Source organism: Calidris pugnax, unplaced genomic scaffold (genome assembly GCF_001431845.1).
Source record: "Calidris pugnax isolate Ruff unplaced genomic scaffold, ASM143184v1 scaffold58, whole genome shotgun sequence".
NCBI classification, from domain to species: domain Eukaryota; kingdom Metazoa; phylum Chordata; class Aves; order Charadriiformes; family Scolopacidae; genus Calidris; species Calidris pugnax.
This window is the reverse complement of record NW_015090868.1, coordinates 8,745,462-8,765,466: the sequence shown is the minus strand read 5'-3', so window position 1 is coordinate 8,765,466 and position 20,005 is coordinate 8,745,462. Positions and strand designations below refer to the sequence as shown.

The 20,005-nt window shown below is 37.2% G+C and overlaps 1 protein-coding gene across 1 annotated transcript in view; it reads left to right on the top strand.

Annotated features, from left to right (window-relative positions):
• The window catches only part of TENM3 (teneurin transmembrane protein 3), a 1,441,984-nt gene that overhangs the window by 190,714 nt on the left and 1,231,265 nt on the right, over positions 1 to 20,005 (top strand). The window contains exon 3 of the mRNA XM_014945587.1: positions 2,903 to 2,955. The gene's annotated coding sequence lies outside the window, so the exon portion shown is untranslated. The remainder of the gene's footprint in view (positions 1 to 2,902; positions 2,956 to 20,005) is intronic.

Genomic DNA, 20,005 nt, shown 5'->3' with positions numbered 1-20,005 from the left:
TTTAAAAACTGCCATTAAACAGAATGGATTACCTTTTACCTATAGGCATACCTGAGGTCCTGGGTGTTTAGTGAGGCACGATAGAAAATCTGCCTTCTGAAATACATAAGGAGACTTCCCCTTTCACAGCAGGTAGATGCAGTGCACTTAAGAAGCATAACATGGATTAACAGATTCTGAAATAACACTTCATGAAACTTATCAAAATATCTAAAGGCAAAAGAACTCGGTGATGTTTTGGAAATGTCTTTTTGTCCACTCTGCTCTGATCCAGTTTACAGTAAGCGGCTGCCATGGTAACATATTTAATTTAGCAATCTTTAGCTCCATGCTGGCCCTCAATGCTATCAACATCTTTTTCAGCAGAGCAGTGTTAGAATAGGATGTTTGCTGCCCGTAATTATAGCTATTAATCACTTTAGATAATACAAGGATGTGTCAAGTTTCTCTCTATTTACCTCGCAGCACACGCTTGTATAATACACGTGCTCAAGTTTGGAACAGTTGTATTTCCTTACAGTGAGAGTGACAAAAGATTAGTCAATATTTACAGTAAAAAATATCCTTTCGGTTCGCTATAAAATAAACCCAAATACCCCCAAATGGAAGAACATCAATGGCAGTAACAAATAGTCACTTAAAGGCACAGCAGGCAAAAAGTTAAGAAAAGAAATGGAATTTATAGTGTTCTCAGTGTGCCATTGAGCAAAAAGAGAAGGTAGCTTTTATTAAAATTACTATCTTCCTTTTTAATAAGAAAACGGCCCCAGAAAGTGTGTATTTCCCAGGCTGGCTGTTTTTCACCATATGCTTAAATGATTTGCTAATTATTGTCCTTTAGGATCCAATGTATTCTTCTAGCACTCACTCTTGGTTTCCACCTGTGAATATATGTGGCTATCCCATAAGTAAGCAATTATCTACTCTGAAGGATTTCAGATGCTCGTTACCAATCTAAGAAGAATTTGTAAGGCTAGAGGCTGACTGATTTTAATCAATACAAGAGGACATGGTATTTTTAATAGTAATATTTTAAACATTAAATATGCATGATCTGGCTATTTTTTACTTGATAGTCTTGGGATAACTATGAGAATTTTGATGATCCTACACCAGGCAAAAATTGTAATACTCACTTGGCTTTGGTGTTTGTGCGTATTCAAAGATTCAGCTCAATATTTTCTTGTTATTTTGGAGTGTTTGGTGGAGGCAAGTGTGTTATTAAAGTGAAAAATGGTAGAAATTGCATCAATCAGAATTACTCCAAAAATAAGGAACAAAAGCTATTTCTGGTAAAGAAGGGGCTGTAATGCTCAATGTCCTTCTGCCAAAATACGGTTCTTGAGGTTTCTGAACAGAGGTGGAAATCTGGAATATATATTTTCATGACATTCCAAGTAGTAATACAGTGGTTTATGTGAAACTACATGGTTTTTTTTTTTTCATATTTTTCCTGTATTTCTCAGTATTTCACATTACCAAGGCTGACATACTGACACAGAGTAGCTTTATAAATCTACTCTGTTTTCACTACAGCGTAATTCCTTTATTAGAAGGTTACTAACTTATGTTTTAAAAGAAGTTTTAAACATAAAGTATAACTAATTGCAGTTTCATTTGCTTTATAACGTATTTCTGAAGGCATCATGGCTTTTGCAAGTAGTTTTAAATAGTGTAGGAAAGAGTGAAAAATTACCTCTCCCTCCCCATCTCTCGTGTGTGCCCCCTTCAGGATTCTCACCCCTCTCAAATACTTCATTTTTTTCTACAGTAAAACTCTGGGCTCACTGTCAGTCAAATCTTCCTTAGTGGCAGCAATGAAAGCAGCAGATTTTTTTTTACCACCAGGCTGCTCCTGAAAATTCTGCTTTCAGGACAGAGTGAAACCCTGCCTTCGTAGGCATATGCAATCTTGGGGGTATAAGTTCACATTTTCCCATCAAAGACAAAAGGAAAGTTTCAGTTATCACTCCTGTAGTTTTGCAGTGATGAAAATAAATGAAAAACAATAGAAGCACTGAAGTGAGACTGTAAATTTGATGTGCTCTTATCAAAAAGCCACATTTATGAGACTTCCACTCTATCGGGATATTCCTCCAAATGCTACAACTGAACAGGAAATAAGGGGAGATTTCTAAGAAATATGTATTCTGTGATTATTAGAGTCATGAAAAGAATGAGAAATAAGTTGATTTTAGTCCTAGAGTTCTGGAAATAGGCTGTTTTTTCTCCTGAGTTTGTAAATTAATTTCATTTCATGCTGAATATCTAATGAACTTTTTAAAACAGAACTCTTAATAGCAATTATGAATTATTAATAAATGTTTGTCTTTTTCTTTGTATGCACCATACCGTACTGCCATATACTAAGTTGTATATAATATTTATTTTTATGTATTTATTGCCATTCAGAGTCAGAATTCTGTTGTGCAAGACATTGTTCAATTGGAGAAATACAAAGTGGCCCTTGTCCATTAAAAAATAAATGCTAAAGAGGAGACTGCAGGGGAGTAGAAAAGGAATGAGATACAAGAAAATGCTGGACAACAGAATTCTCTGGGGGTGTACTCACTTGGATTCCAGATATGTAGAAAATTCTGTAGGTACCACATAAACCAATACTGAAATGTGTTTTGCCCATAAATGGAAAAATAACTGGGAGGTCGGCGCTTAGGAGCTCACCTGAGTCACACTGAGCACATATTCTTTTAAATATTTGCAGTTCTAAGAGCATATCACATTTCCCAAATCCTACAGTTCCCTTGAGGACAATCATAGAAATACACTGAAGGGAACATAATGAACATTAATCTATATATGTATTTAACTAAATAATGAAGATGCTTTATTTAGCCGTGCATTCTGAGATATCGCTAATGACACCTTATCTTCTTTTTAACAGGTAAATATTCCATTTCAATAGATTGCCAAAAGGAACTGAAAAATACTTCAAAGGTAAGGACCTCCTTAAAAATACTACTTCAAGTGATCGTTGCTTCTGGTTTAGAGTTAGAAAAGAAAAAGGAGAATGTGAATTCTTTCTGACTATTTGGCAGATAGCAGAGAATTACAGATGGCATTAATCGACACAGACTTTGACTCCCTGTTTGCAAAGCTGTGTTTATATATGAAAGACCAATTTTCACTTTTTACTTAGAAGGGATAAAGTTAATTAATTTGATAACTGCAAAAAAAGAGGCTTCCTGTGTGAAAATAAATTATTAAAATTGTTGTTGTTTATGCTTGTTACATTTTTATCATGTTTTTCTTTGTGCGAGAATAAAAGCATTCTGTTAAACTACTGGAACACTTCACACGGTTAGGATAGGGTACTTTTTATTTTAGTATGACAGCTTGCTAACTTCACTTTTTTATGTTTTTATGGATATAACTTTCATTCTTCTAAGAAATATAAGTTTTAGTTTAGTTTCAAACATTTAATTAATTTTGAGAGCTCTCAAGTTTTCGAATACTTTTTTATTTTACTTTCAGCTGGGGGGAATAACTCAGTGTGAGATGGTACCCAGGCTGTTCTTTGTCTTACTTCATTGTTCTTTACCTACCTCTCCTGCAGCAATAATTGATTAACTTTTAAACTGTGCTGTATCGTCCACCCTCATTGAAACTATTCTGGTCTCTCAAGGACACAGGGAATAAAATACAAGGTTGCACTAAGATTGCTATTTGTAAGTCATCAAGTTGGAGGGGATAATACTGATATTGTGGTCTGCTCTAAGCTTGGATGTGGTAACCAGAGAGAAAGTGAGAGCAATAATTTATTGTTCTAATCATCATATATGAGCCTACTTTTTTGGTAAAACACTGGGGACTTTAAGAGCCTCCATTATGTCATTTATGCATATGCTTTAATGCATACACTGGCAGGGATGGGAGATCCTGGGTTAATTAGTATTCAGCCAAACATATCGACATTGCCTTATTAAAAAAACTAAAACAGTTCCATAATTACCTCTGCCTCCAAAAATACAGCTTCTGAATTATAGACATTACTGGGTGTGTTCGTGAAGGAGAGGGAGAAGTTCTGAAAAAGTTCCTCAAGCTTCTGGGGATTGTGCCAGATGTGACCTAAGAACCGGACTTTTTACGGAACAAAAACATGTAGATGGAGCTTTTCTCGAGAGAAAACGCTGACGGTCAGGGTGGAGTGTCTGTTCTGAGTGAAAAAGTCAGAGGTTCATCTCTGAACATGCTGTATTCCCAGAATGGGCTCTGGTAGACCAAGGACTTCAAGCCTGGTCTCATGTCCCAGAAGAATCCTTGAAATATTCAGCTTTCACTATTCTGGCTCCGGTACTCTTATTAATTTTTTATGAGTTTTTTAGACTTTCTTTCAAAAAATCTTTTAGAAATCCATTTTTTTGTCTCGATTGAAATCCCAGAGTCTTGTGAGACAAGGGGAGCCATTCTCATTATACCTCAGTGTGCTGCCTCACCCGTCTCTTTGTGTTCTTCTATCGCACCTGCAACGTGTAGATTCGTCAGAAAACTCCAAATCTTCAGTAGTCTATTATACTTTGGAAATTATGAAGGAAATCATAATATTGCAAAAAGGCTGACTTTGTGTGTGTGTGCAGATGCGTTGCCAAGTTGGTTCTATTTTTCGCTTTTTCTTTTCAGGTCTTGTCTTTATATAGAAATATAATTGATGAGGTAATTTGTTACTTTCCCCAGTACCTCAGATAGACTTTGATCATGCCAAGATTTAAATAGTGTTGGCTAAGTGAAAATATTTCAGTGAAAGTAGAAAAAAAAAAAAAAAAAGAGCCTTAGAAGTGAAAAATATGGGACAGTTATAAAAAAACTGTAGTAAAAAAAAAAAAAAAAGAGAAGAGTGAAGGGGGGAAAAGAGAGAGTGCCATACTCCAAGGTCCTATTTGAATGCCACTGAGGATGCCCAGGAGAAACATCAGTAAAGGACATCAGGTATCAGGATGAGAAAACACATGCCACATTTCTGACAGGTACAGCTAACTATGAAAAAAAAAAAAGCCCTATTCAGCATAGGAGGTGAAGGGAAGAATAAAACTAATGACATTACAATCCTCTCGAGAAGTCTTGTTTTGTTTATTAAATAAGCCACTCCAGTAAGATAAGTAAGAAGAACTGCTTAGTCTGGCAGTGTTAATTGATACTGTCCTGGGAGTTTATTGTTATGTATTAGTCTTTTTGTCCTTTCATGTAAAGATGTCAGCACATTGTACCTGACAGGATATATTGTATGTTATAAATTATTCTAATTGGGAGAGAATTATTCTTGCTACCCTGTATATCTAAGGCCTGACTATAATTTATACATACTAATTCCCAAGTATCACGTTTATTTTAGGGTATACTGTAAATTAATACTGTTTCGATGAAGTCCTTAGATGGAAAGTAGTTTTATTCCATCCCGTTAAGTTTTGACATGTGGATATATTTCCCCACACAAACACAATGAACACACGTGTACAACATGTATGTGATGGGAAATGAGGACAAGAGATATAGGGACTGGAGCCTTTCAAGCCTGACACGAGGTGCTTAAAAGAGAGTTAAACATGATCTTACACTCTTCCTTGAGCAAGACTAGGATTGACAGCAGTGCTATGAAATAAAGACAGGGACAGGAAAGGGCAAGTATCACTTGATTCTGTCTTTTCTATCATCTCATGAGCGTATGGGATGCAAGGATGGGCACACTGTATCTTGTAAAGGTTGTTACAGCAACCTGGTTTCCCCCCTTTCTTCTGTAATTCTGGGGCATGCAAAGTTTTACAGAAATTTTAAAGCAAAATGAATAAATTTCATTGCAGTGAATTACTTCAGCTATTTTAATCCTGAGAGCAATTACTTCCAAAGAAGAGAGCTCCCTATCCTTCTGAATCCATTAGCATAGTCAAGCAGTTTGTAGCCATTTCAATATATGAAACAGTTTGGAAAAGTGGTTTTTTTTTACCTCTCAAAAAAATACTGGTGGAGATTTTTTCTGAACTTCAGCAAAAAACTGAAAAATTAAAAAACGTACTAATTTTAATCCTCTTGTCTGTAGCACAACTGAGCAACCAAATGTGTTCTGTTTTGGGCCAAAACTCTCTATGGTGAACATGTCAAATACTGTTCTTTCTGGTAAAATGTGATGGAAGTGCCTTGAGGGCAAATATGGTAAATATTTATTTATGACATGGCTTATTGACAGTTTTTTCTCCCTAAAGGCACATATATTAAGTACTAGAGCATTTCAGTTACTTGCCATTTGCTGCCTATGCATTAGGAAGAATTATGGATTCAAGCATGTACCATCCATTTTGTTTAAAAGCTCCTTTGCCAAGCAGGTGTGTTTGTAATAGTTAAAAATACGGTTCCCACCACTGCCAGTTTCAGTTTTGTGACTAATTCTCTTTCTTTAAGACAGAAATAGCTGTTGTGATGCAAAAGAGAGAAAGGCTCTGTGGTTTAGCAAATAAGAATCTCTTGACAGACTTATGTAGTGGTTGTTGAAGGGCTGAAGTGACTTGGGAGCCTAGTTTCAAGAAAAATCAATGTGTCTTAGGAGATGATGTCATTTAGCAGACAAAATGGCTTTGGGCAAGGTCCATAAACACACTTAGTGCATTGCAGTACCTAATATTCATAGAATTAGAGTTAGAGTCACTGAGGACTCCAAAGCTGGACACGGTACAATTGGTCAGAAGCAACTGTAGGCACCTACATTCTTTATATAGTGCACAAAAAGAGTTAATGGCATCCACAGTCAGGAATGTCTGGAGCAGAGGTTTACCTGCTGTTACTCACTGCAAATGCTAGTGAAGAGACAGGATTTGTAATCCTCTCAGGGTTTAGGCTTAATACTGCTAAGTGATTCTGGTGACTAAACCTTATTCTTATTTCTTTCTTTAGGAAATAGAATGGAGGTTACCTTTTTAAAAATGTAATAGGTGAATTTACCCTGAAGGGCACAATTAATATGCATTCTCCTTACTGTACTCCAGAATCCCATAACTGCCTGTATCAGGACCCTGGCAAGTTGTATTACTAACTCTCATATGTTTTTAAAATATTACAAGAGAAGATCCCCTTTTATATATCCCTTTGTGAGCAGAATATGGTACATAACCAAGACTGTTGGAGGGCTCAAGTTTAATTCCCTTTCTGTGTCCAAGAAAATGTAAATTCTTACTTCCATTTATTGAGGGCCATAATCATTAGCAGTGACTTATACTGGGCAGAAGTAGTTTCTTCCTGTTGAAAGGGAATTCCAGACGTAGTAAAATAAAGAGAAAGAATAGTTTTGAGCTCAGTGGTTACATTTAGAGAATAGAGTTCATGTGTGGTGCGACATGTATGGATTCAATATGCAGTTTACATAAAATATGCACTAAATTACATAAATACTCGCTGGTTAGAAGAGGGATATAGGACTTCCCTTGACCTGTCTTTGAACACTAAATCCTATTTAAAAAAATCTAGATTTACGAAAAATCAATTACTTTCTATTTGTGGTGTCCTTGCATGTAGACACTACTTGATTCAGTGTCTGAAATATTTACAGTTGTTTTGTCTTAACTCGTGCAGAGAGGGGAAATACTCAGGTTTTGTTTGCTTTTGTTTTCTGAACTTCACAAAGCCTGGCATCACGTTAACACTGAGAACTGTATAAAAATTTGTAAATGTTGTCTTCTTAGCTTGAAAATGACTTCTTTTGAAATTTTAACAAATAGGAATAAATCCCAAATCTTCTGCTGCATAAATGCCCTGGCACTTCAGTCCTTTCTTCACCAAAAGGGTTGTCAAGCTTTGGAAGAGGTTGCCCAGGGCAGTGGTGGAGTCACCATCCCTGGAGGTGTTTAAAGGATGGGTAGACGTGGTGCTGAGGGACATAGTTGAGGGTGGTTTGGGCAGTGTTGGGTTATGGGTTGGACTCGATGCTTAAGGGTCTTTTGCAATCTAAATGATAATATGAAGCAGGAAACTCAGAGGGAGACAGAAACCTCCAGCCCTTCCAGCGGAGCTGTACCCTGACGACTCTTCTGCCCTCTTCCTATCCCTTCTTTCCTCCCCACTTGGAGGCACAAGATTCGAATTCATTTTTCAGTACAAAATGCCCTCTTGGCTGTTCTTGATGTGTACAGTGAGGGTTCTTTGAAACGCTCTGCTCTCCTCAGGTACAGGTGTGTTTTGGAGCTTTCGGTTATTTCACAGTTCAGTCTTCTGGTGCACAGTTTTTATATGCCGTATAATAATTGTGAGCATAAAAGGCTCAAGAAAAAAGACTGTCATGTGTTTCAAAGTGTTACATGATTTGTGGACTGTAGCTGTCAGTAGCCTAAGAACACACTCACCAATATATCAGGAATAAATGACAAGCTCTGCTTGTTGTATGGCACATAGTTTAACAGTTCAATTGTGGACTCATTCAAAGGTATTGCATCATTCTACCTGGAAAAAAAAAGAAAAGTATTTATATTATTATTGCCAAATGCTCTGATCCAGTCAAAGTGATTTGGGGAGATAGAATAATATACCCAACTGACAACGTTGACTTCTGGCACTCTCAAAACCAGAGATCAGAATTGCTATTGCTAAAGCAGCACTGTGTGTAGCTAGATACTGCTTAATGACACAGGTAATGAAGCATCTGAAATTTACTTAGCTGCATTTCGAAACCTCTACATTTCCTACTTTATTTCTTAACCTCTCTCTGCAGAAACAATTTCTTCATTGCAGCTGCAGTTTTGACTTGGTCAAGCAGCCAAGGGAGGGCTAATAAACATACCTGAGCTTTTTTCTTATAGGTTTTTGACATTTCATTCTTATCCTATCTTTCCTGATTCATTCCGTTACATATTTCAATTGAGCAAAACAAATTAAAGCTGAAAACAAGTTTGCTTTTCTCTCTCTTGTTGTTAGTACCTGGAGGTCCTCTTTTCAGTGTTGTGCGTCAAATTTCCAGTAATTGTTCATCTCTAGTTCACTACTGGATGTAAGAACAACTTGAGGGTTTGCACACACACTATGTAAGCTGTCAGGAGTGTCTGTCAGGAAGAAATGGAGCCATAGTGCACATCTAAACAGGAAAAAAAAGGCAAAGAAAAGCAAAACCTAAGTCTTTCCCTCTGAGGGCATTTGTTTATTCCATACATAGGGTGGAATTTTGCCATATTGCCTAAATATGAGGCTTAGTCTGGCATTTTCCTGTTGGTTCTCCCTCCCATTTTCATCCTCACAATTCTAATTCTGTAACCCCCAGACACAAAATGGCAATATCAATCATTCTAGCTTTTGAAATAGTCTTTCATACCTCCTGGTATCCCAGACACATCGCTTTGAATCAATATTGGGGTTTGAGACTTGGTCATCAAGTGTCTATAAAATTTCCCACTTAATTGTAATTTCTTTCTGCCAAGAACCACTTGCTGTTGGTGCCTTGTCTGGTGTTTCCTTCTGGGAACTAATGGAAAATGTTGCACGTCACATCACAATTTTTTGCGGTCTTGATATTTTAGTGAGCATATTTTCATCTTATAACCTTCAGGCTCTCAAGCTTTCTATTTGTTTTTATAAAATTATCTTTTCATTGGTATAATCGGATTATATCCCATGGGTTACATGCATAGCCTGAAGATCACTTCCTTTCAGCAGTCTGTGAGTACCAAATGCATAGTTTACCCTTTTCTTCTTATGATTGGTTTCCTTCAGATTTTGTGTCATTTATGTTCCTGTTAGGATCTTCCTCTTTGGCATTAAAGCAGGAGCCTCTCACAGCTGACACCTTTGCATGTATCACTATTGTCACTTCTATGCCCAAGCTTTGTCCACAAGATGGTACTTCTTTCCCTATAGAATTTGTCTCTGACAATATCACAACCAGTTGGTTGTCTCCCAAGACTAGGTTGTGAGAGGACTCCTGCAGGTTGTGTGAAGCCAAAGGAACACACCCTCTCTGCAAAGCAGAGAATTTATTGTCTCTTCAAGTCCTAAAAATTTGTTTAAAGACTTATTCTTAGTCCATTTATGATGATAGTAGTGCTTTTAGTTTGAAATAGATTTGCTTAAGACGAATAAACAAAATGTTTCTAGCAGCTCCCTCTTTCTCTGGAGCGATGTTCACCCTTCCAGGGCCACCCCAGCTCCTGAGACCAGTGGCTTTGGTCTGAGGGGAAGGGTTGTGATGAGCTGCCACCATCCCAAGTCCTCCAGCAGGAGAAGGCTGGTTTTCTATTGGGAAGGTTCCTTTCCTCAAGGAATTATAGTGTTTATGATTATGTTTTTTAATTCTCTCTAGGGTCACCTTGGGGGCATCATGTTTTTGTGGGCATGCTCTGTTGGCATTAGTTTGCAATATTCACTGTAATTATGTGGTGTGTTTCACATATTTGGGTTCTTAGAATCATAGAATGGTTTAGGTTGGAAGGGACCTTAAAGCCCATCTCGTTCCCCCCCCTGCCATTGGCAGGGACACCTCCTACTAGACAAGGTTGCTCAAAGTCCCGTCCAACCTGGCCTTGAACCTGGCCTGGTTTTGCTCTTTGTTCTCCTTGTCATTCTTGAAACTGTTTTTGCCTCTCTCTCAGGGTTTTATTACCATAATAACCAGTAATTGACCATGCTTGAGTTGTCTGTAACACGCTGGTATCAATTTGTGCCTCTGCTTCAAGGCTTCTGCTGTCACCCTGTGTCCATACTCCCCAAGTCTGCATTTTAACGAAGGGCCATAGACAGCTCTACACAGAACAAGGACTTGGCATTACTATTTCTTAGATAAAATACATTTATAACCCGAGGCATCACACGTCACAACTGCAAATGCAAAGCAAAAGCTAAATAAAAGAAGGTGGTCATTGATAATTTTGGTTACAGCAAAAAGAGCTGAACCAAAAGCGTAGACAGGCCGAGGGCAAAGCCAGGCCAAACCCATCCAGGCCTGTATTCAATATATTGAGCACAACCTGGTTTGTTTGGGGTTGTGTTTTTTTTTGTGTGTGTGTGAATTTACTGCATGTTATAATCTGGTTTTACTTTAGGGTCTAAAACATTTTCAAAGCATAATAATGTAATTTCCCTGCTGCAGTGCTTAAATTTGAGAGGCTAAACTGCTTTGTAAAACTGGCATCTCCTCTGACCCTTTAGTTATGTGCTTTTGACTTTTGCTGACATTTTTGTACATGTTTCTGAGTTATCCTTTCTTTGAAACATGCCCCTGAGAAATGGAATTAAGTAAAATCTGGTCATGCTTGTTTGGAAAATTCACTCCATCAGAAGACATTCAAGTTCCGTGTTAATAAAGGGATAATCTTTCCAGTTAAAAGTACGCGGCGGTTTATTACAGAAGCACTGCTGGGAGGGGAACATATGCTATTTTTTGCACTGTGGAAAATGCACAGTGAGATTTGGATTGTGCAGGATTCATTTTTTAAAAAGTGGATGCTTAAAACCTAATTCCTACATTTATATTTGTGTGCCAGAATAACTGCACTTGCATTTAGAAGTGTTAAGCACTCGGCATCTCCCGCTGAAATCAGTGCAAGTTGCTGAATGTGTTGTACTAATTATAGCAGCACTGATGTGAGAGGGAAGAGTAACAAGGCGTAGTGGCCTGGGCTTTAATCATTATTCGGACAACCAGTTGCTTCTCAGTGTTAAATAAATCACTGGTTTTTACAAATATCCTACTTTTAGAATAGAAGAAGTAGTTACTACTCTTAACTTTACACAATAAGTCTGGAGGAAAAAAATATTTGAAAAAAAGAATTGCATTTTAACACGGAAATGTATACCACATTTTTGGCTTCAGGACTCAATAAGGAATTAATTCTATTTTTCTCAAATTTTAATTAAATTTTACTTCTGATCAGGTTAGTTGGGTTTTGTTTCATTTTATTCCTTCCTTTCTCTTCCTTCCTCCCCTCCACTCATGCCTATAATATCCCTTTAATGGACCGCAGCTCCATTACACCAGAAGTTCAGCTAATAATGATGAGAGGAGGGTTTTTTCACTCTGCTTACAGGGACTTTACCACTTTGCCTGTTCAGCTGTAGAAAAGAACACCTACAGCTCAGTGCTGTTTGTAAAGTGTTTTTGAAGAAGTGCGATATGCGCATAATGCAAGCCTTTTTGATACAGAAAACTCACTTCGGTTTGTTGGCATTTTTTACAAAAGTAAGTTTGTGTGTTAAAATTCAGTGTAGAATGTTGATTCGCTGACATTTATCAAAATACTGTAATTTGCGAGCCTATCAGCATCATTTACCAGCTTCACCTGCAGCACAGATTTTATTTTTAACACTGTGTCTCCATGATCTTGCTTTCACCAGAGTTTTCTAACAGTTTGCCTGTTACACTGTCTTCGGAAAAATATTTCAGGACCTAACTTATTTTTCAATCTAAAGCATCATTCCAGCTCTGAAGTGCAGCATTTTTTAAGTTTTACAATAGGAGTTGGAATCCATTTTGGTAGGTGTTGAAAGTCCTGAACATGGAACAAGGGCCAAGAACTTGCTCTGGCAAGTTGAGTGCCCTCAAGATCAGGTTAAAAAAATCGCATCCTTTCTTCTGTTCTCTTTCTGAAGTACCATAAATTGAACAGTGACACAACCTCAGAAGCACAGGTATGTGAGATAAGCCTTAAAAATGCCTCTTATACTGATTCAGCAGAGATAGAATTGTTTTCTGGCCTTTCACAGCACATCTACTTGTCTTAATCCCCAGCCACCTCAGTGCCTTCAAAAATTCAGCATTGCTATGGAATGATGTGCTCGAGGAACCATAACATTAAAGAGAGGAGCACTGTGGGGTTGATGCAAACTGTGATTTTTCAGGGTGCACTTACCACCAAATATTGTTAAAACTATGTCGGATCCTTGTTTGGCTTTGGCATTTACATTTACTCCTTTTTACAGAGCCTTCATCCTAGTTCCTTTATTTTTTGTAGGAAGCAACTGGTCAAAATCAAAAAATGTTATTCTAAGGCATAAAATGGATGTACTAATAGTTTTGCTTTTTCTGCAAGCACACATTTGTAAAAAGCTTGAGCATATGCATGAAGGAAATATCCTTCTGCTCTTGCTTTTAAATCCCAGACCTGCCATACTGTTCTTCTTTCAAGGATCACATTGAGTTAATACGTAGTTTTAAACTTATTGCATCACTGTTTGTGCTATAAGGAAACTACCTACAGATGGGGATGACTCTCCCCATATGAAGACTATTTTTTCAGTTCAGGAAATTTGCTAGAATGCAGTTGAAGATAAAGGTAGGGTCAAAAAAAGACACTCACTATTTTATCTACCCAGTGCAATGGGAGGGAACAGAAATCCCAGCATAAATATACTTTCCATATTGTTCTAACATACTGAAGAACATTATCCTTCCTCCTTGCTCCTTTTTGTTGGAATTTTCTCAAAGAATTAATAAAAAAAAATAAGATGCCTTTATTATAGCAACATGAGTAACAAGAGAAAGAGTTAAAAATAAAAAGAGTGTATTTTTGACATTTTAGTTTCAGTTTTGTAGTAGTGGGCTATTGAAATATTCTTCTTAACCAACACAAGTTTAACTTAGAATCATAGAATCGTCTAGGTTGGAAGGGACCTTAAAGATCATCTAGTCCAACTATCAACCTAACTCTGACAACAAAATAAATAAGAAATAAGCAATAAAAAATCACTAAACCATATTCCTGAGGACCATGTCAACCCGTCTTTTGAACACCTCCAGGGATGGTGCCTCAACCACTTCCCTGGGCAGCCCATTCCAATGCTGGATAACCCTTTCTGTGAAGAAATTTAATCAGTTTCACAAATAATAAATGAAAGTTATTTAATAGTCTAATATTTTCCATTTGTTATAAACAACTTGGAAGTGGACAAATGGACTTGATTTATAGACAAGGCTAAGCAAAATATGTAATTTTTAAATGTTTGCATTCTGTGTTTCACTCCATTTAAAAAATATATGATATATAAATATTGTAATATTTCTACTCTAAGAATTCCATGTAATACCTTAAAATAGTCCCCTGTAGGTAGGAAAAAAGAACTAGAAAATTCTGGGGATCTGTGAAGACATGTGCACCATGGCTGGTAACAGATTCAACTACTCTCCATGAAACTTCCATATTTATTCTTTTCAATAGTCACTAGTATGTCACAATGACTATTAATTCCTTTACACTGCCTCTTTTATAATATAATGGGAAATTATGGTAAACTACATTTGAAATCACTTCCTTCTTGATACCGAATGGCAAAGATTTATTTTCCTTAGAGGTAAAATAACATTATGTTATGTAGCATCATTACACCATAAAATGCAATGGGTTTTATCACCTGGTGCTTCTCAAAAATATTTTTCGATGACGGAGGACATGAAGTGAATAGAAATTTCTTATCTAAAGCTCTGAGGGTAGTTTAATAGTTTAAAGAAACAAAGGATCTGGAATTCACCTAGAATATTGAATTTAAAAACTTGCTGAATTACTACAGTGCAGAGACTTGCTAGAAAGAAGCCTGAATTTATCCCTCATTACTGGAATATTCCTTATTCTGTTGTCGACTGGGGGCACGAGGTTGATATTCACATTCTCTACTTCCTGCAGAGGCTGCAAACGCAATTACAGATTCTCAATGACCTGATTCACCCTGTTTATGCCCAGTGACAACTTATTACGTAGGGCAGCGAGTGATATGATTCCAGGCCTCTTGATGGTCACAAATATTCTGCAGAGGCTTGAGGGAGATCAGGGTGAGTAATTGTTTTTTTATTGCTGACTAAATAAAACAAACTAGGGAAATTATTTCAGGCACACAAGAAGCGAACGATGTTTTAATTTTCCTGGCAACTTGAAAACCAAACTGAAAATGGATTCATGATAAGTAAAATATTTGTTTTAAACCATCTTTTCCTTAATTTTTTCAGTTTAGTCAAAATTTCAGTATAAGGAGACAAGTACCAAAAGAAATAGTGTAACTTTGGGATATTAATTTTTCAGGGCATCTTAATTTGTGTTTGAACTATATTTTTTTTTAAGTGTTCAATTGTTCAAATGGAATTTTCTGTGTTTCCATATTTGACTACTCTCTCTTGTTATAGGAGACAGTGTGCCTTACTAAAGTTGAGATATCCATTGCTCTCCCATCATCCCCTGAGCTCCTAATGTCATTATAGCAAACTATCATATTGATCAAATATGATTTCTCCTTCTTAAATCCATGCTGGTTTGGAGTTATTACCATCTTGTCCTTAATGTGTTCAGATATGGTTTTGAGGGCTATTTGTTCCAGCACCTTTCCATTAACTGAGTTGAGGCTGAGTAGCCCATAATTTCCTGGATCTTCCTTCTTGTCCTTCTGACATTTCCTTTCTCCCACTCCTTGGGAAAATCCTCCAATTGCCACATCCTTGCAAACATAATCAAAATTGGCCATTAGCATACCATTAGGTTCCATGGACTTGTTTATACGTAGTAGTTTAAGTGTTCCCTAAAATGAAAATTCTTCAGTGGGAATGAGTCTTCACTGCTCCAGACTTTCTCATTGGTCTCAGGGGGATTGAATTGCTGAAGGAAATTCTTACTAGCAAATTCCAGAAAGAACACCTTGACTTTTTCTGTGTCCTTTGTCGCCATCCTGACCCATTCAACAGTAGGTCTGTATTTTCCTTAGTCTTTCTTGTGTTGCTGATATACCTGCAGAAGTCCAAAGAGTTGCACTTCATGTCCTCCCCAGTTTCAACTCCAGGTGGGTTTTGGGTTTCCTAAGCCTATCCCTGCATGCTTGGACAGTGTTCCTACATTACTTCTGGATCATCTGCCCCTTTTTCCACGTCTTGTATACTCATTTCATCTTTGACTTTACTCAGGAGCTACTTGTTCCTTCATGCAGACCTCCTGCCACCTTTGCTTGATTTCCTGCTCATCAGGATCAGGCATTCTTGAGCCTGGAGAAGATGATACTTCTAAACCAACCAGCTCTTCTGGCCTCTTGTCCAGGACTGTAACCCATGGGATTCTGCCAAGCAGGTCCCTGAACAGGCCAGTCACCTGGAGTTGGGAGTTGTGATCCTACTTTTTTGACTTCTTCCCTTCTCTCAGGATCCTGAACTCCACCATCTGATGGCCACTGCAGCCAAGACTGCTCCTGACCTTCACGTTCCTAACCATTTCTTCTATGTTTGTAAGTATGAGGTCCAACAGGGTGCCCCCAACGGGAGTTATATTCATCCAAGTTGAAATACAGAACTCTGCCCATGGTGGAGGTCTTAAATTCCAGATTCCCATCTTGATTCTTGAAAGACAATTTCATTAGATATTTATGGTAAGTCCTATTGAAAACAAATTCAGATTAGACAGACTGTAGGTACGTGCATTTTCTGGGAAATATTCGTGGAGATGTGTTTTGAGCACAGATCTGTAAGACCAAAGTAGAGACCAAAGCATGGATTGAGGAAAATTAGGAGATTTGAGTGTAACACATTCATGTATAGATAGTTATGACTGTTAGAAGTAAGCCTGTATGTAAAGTGGGTATGTATCTGAAAAAATAAATTCACACACTCGCTCAATGATAAAATCAAATGTGGTGATTTTGGAGTAAGCCAAAACCTTTTTTGCATCGCCTTACAAGTGTATCGTGTTTGAAAGTGATGGATGGTATTGTAAATTAAAGTTGTTCTTTTCTTATGGTGAAAGTCTGCCAAATTCCTAATATATTTTTTTTTAATCTGTCACTCCATCTCCAATAATTTTCTTCAAAATAACAGACAAACAAAGCCATAAGTTTTTCAGACACTAATAAAATACACAATGCTTGGCGCTCCTCGTATTGGCTTTGCAGCAGCAGTTAATTAACAAATGCTATTCCCATAGCTAGTCTGCTATGTTTGATCTCCAGGTGCTAAGATATTTGACGAGATAGGTGCTATACCTAGCTTGAATTTTTTTCTTTTAATCAAAACCATCAATTCTAATGTCAGCTTACTCAAAACACAAGGGTTGGGGAGAGTCTAATATTTGCTAAGTGGAAAAAGACAAAAAGGATATTGGGAAAATGATTATTTTCAAGCTTCCAGTTAGATACTGCAATCAATGGAGGTTTAAAAATAAATAAACAAAAGAGCTAGTGAGACATCTGTGTCGAAATACACTAATGCTCCAAATTGGTATGGATTTCACTGGGAAAAATCGTAAAGCTATTTCATACTCCAGCTCTACTAAGTAAACTAGATCTACTCCTCCCCCTGCCCCAGCAGAAGCCAAAATATTCACCAGTGTGAGGGAATAATAGCTAGGAATGGAAGGAAAATATATCCATGTATTTCCTCTGTTTCCAAATTAGCAATTTAATCCTGCTGTAATCTTCCGAAATTAGATGGTGGGGTCGTTGATTGGTACATAAGAAGTGCTACCAGTTTTCAGGGTAGAACTTTTTGACCATTATTCAAGGTAAATTAAACCAGAGACATTTCAAGGAAATAGGTTTCTTCTTTATATTTGATTTGTGATGTCTTCAAGTAAAAAGATACTTAGAAGCTTTAGAAATTTTACCATAATCTTTTACAGCAGCAGCAAGGAACTTTGATAAGGGTATCGCCCCCCCCTTTTAATATTTGCAGTTAATATGATGGGAAGGATAACAACTGTTGTAAGAAGTCTCTTTCATTAGCGGAATCCACAACAGTAACCAAAAATAGTGAATGTGGAAATGGTCAAAAAAGCCAGTTTATTCATGCTGTTTCTTCATCCCCAGTTCATATTCCAGTCTTTGGTTTTATGCTAGTAAGTTAAGGATGTAAGTTAAGATAGATATTCTCTATGTGGAAATTAAAATTTAGAGTAGTAAGAAATACTGGAAGAAGTAGTGTTGGTTTTGTCTGTCTGTGATTTTAGAACTTCATATGTAGGATTTAGAAATATTTTCAGTTTCCCTGAGAAAGTTTGTAGTTTGGTTTGTTGGTTTTGGTTTTGTATTAAATTCTAATACTTGGACAACTCTTAAGAGCAAGAGTCCTCAAATCTTACTCCTGTGAGGAGTTTGTTGATATGTCAATCTAGACACAAAATAAATGGGCTTTTTCTTTTAATTCACAAAAAAAGTTCTGATTATTTGACAGATCTATAAAACCCTCATGGGAATGATCAGAATAGAAGAAAAGCAGAGAGGTAATTCAAAATCATTGGATGTGCAATGTCCAAAATATGTAATTTATATCTTCAAAAAGGTGCACGCCACAATTCTTGTTACCTGGTCATCCAGATTAGGAGATCAATGGTCATCACTCTCCCTCTGTCCTTGCTCCCCAAAACAGAGCTGGGTTCTTAGGGTCTATCCTAAAACAGGTCTGTTGGGGAATATCTTCTGCAGAAGATTATCATAAGAAGTTGGAATTAATTCAAACAGAAAAAAATGCCAAAAGAGGTATTCCCAACACTACCTTCTCTGTGTGCCCGTATCCTCAGAAATGGAGGAATATCTCCCGGAAGGAAGTGGAGCACATTGAATTTTATGGTCGAGTCTGAGAAAGCTGATCTTTTAAGTGGTGTGTTCAACAAATCCGCAGTGTGTTACGCAGAGCAGCGCCTTGCCAAGACTTTTTATCAGCCTGTTTTCCTAATGGAATGCCCTTATTTTATCGATTCAGCCAAACCCAAATGAACTGAAGGTAATTCTGCCAAACAGCCCATTTAACATCGCGCTCGTCTACATACTGAGCAGCAAAACACAGTAAATATCAGAGCCTGGGCCCTGTAGTCTTTCTGAATTTGAGATTTCAATGGAGCTGCAGGTTTGTTAGCCTTTCCAGGGTTGTTTTGGGAGGGGCTTAACGCCAGGGTCATGGAAGGATCTCCTATCTTTGGTCTTTCAAATGGGATACTGAAGTGAGTAAAAGCAGTTGGACCCGTGAGTTTCACTTTCTGTTTAAATGCTCCTAAATTTGCTGAGCAACTGATTTGTCTGCAAGTGTTTACGCGGCGTTTAGATAACGCTTTGCTTGGAACAGTTCTAAATGTAAGAGTAACAAATTACTCTTATCACCTATTTTAATCTAGATTGTTCACCAGATTGTTCAATAGTTTGAGTAAGTCGCATTCCCATTTTTGCATTTTTACTCCCCAAACTTTCCAGCAGAAAGAGAATAATGCGGATGGGAAGAAAATTCAGCTTTGAAAGTGTCAGCAGCGCGTTAGGCTGACAGGTAATGAGGCAATTTGGCAGAACATCAGAAACTAATTGAGCTCAGCTCACATCAATGCAGCTTTTTCAGCTGAGGCTGTGTCTTCTCAAACACACAGCAGAATTACATAAGACAATGTGACATGTACAATTTTAATTGGGAGCTCTAATTTAAAATATTTAAAGCATGTTTAGAATAATTTGTGAATCTACACAGACACATTCTTATCCAATTAATTAAGTCTCTTCAGTGGGTCGTATAATGACTTAGTGTCAAAAATATAAATTATGAAAGTCTCTGCACATATAAATATTCAAGCAATTTTTAAAGAGAAGGGGGTTAGCTTTAGTAGAAAGAAGATCTCACAACTGCACACAGTGATGTAAAATTAACATGGAATTTTGTAAGTTAGCCATTAAAATCTGTTAGTACTATTAAAATTCTGTTTAATTTAGAAAGCAGAGCTTTGATTTCATCACAGAGCAAAGCGAGATTGTAAAATTTAATTTCAAAACATTTCAAAGATCATTAAATGATTTTTGTAACACTGATCTTGAAGTATTTAGTATTAATCTCTGGGGGTAGTGTATGGTGTGACCAGAGCATTGCTGCACAGGCGGCTTTTCTTTTACACTGGCCTTGAAATTGAGAATCTGTTAAGGTGAAGATTTAAGGACAAATCTCTCGCATAAAATGGGGGGGGTAGAGATTGTAAATCTACATCAAACTGGTGTTTGAGTCATGTCCTTTATGATTCACTTACACTATTTTTATTTTCCATAGTCGTTGAGGAGTTGCTTCTTGGGAAACACCTACATATAATAACATTTCCTGCCT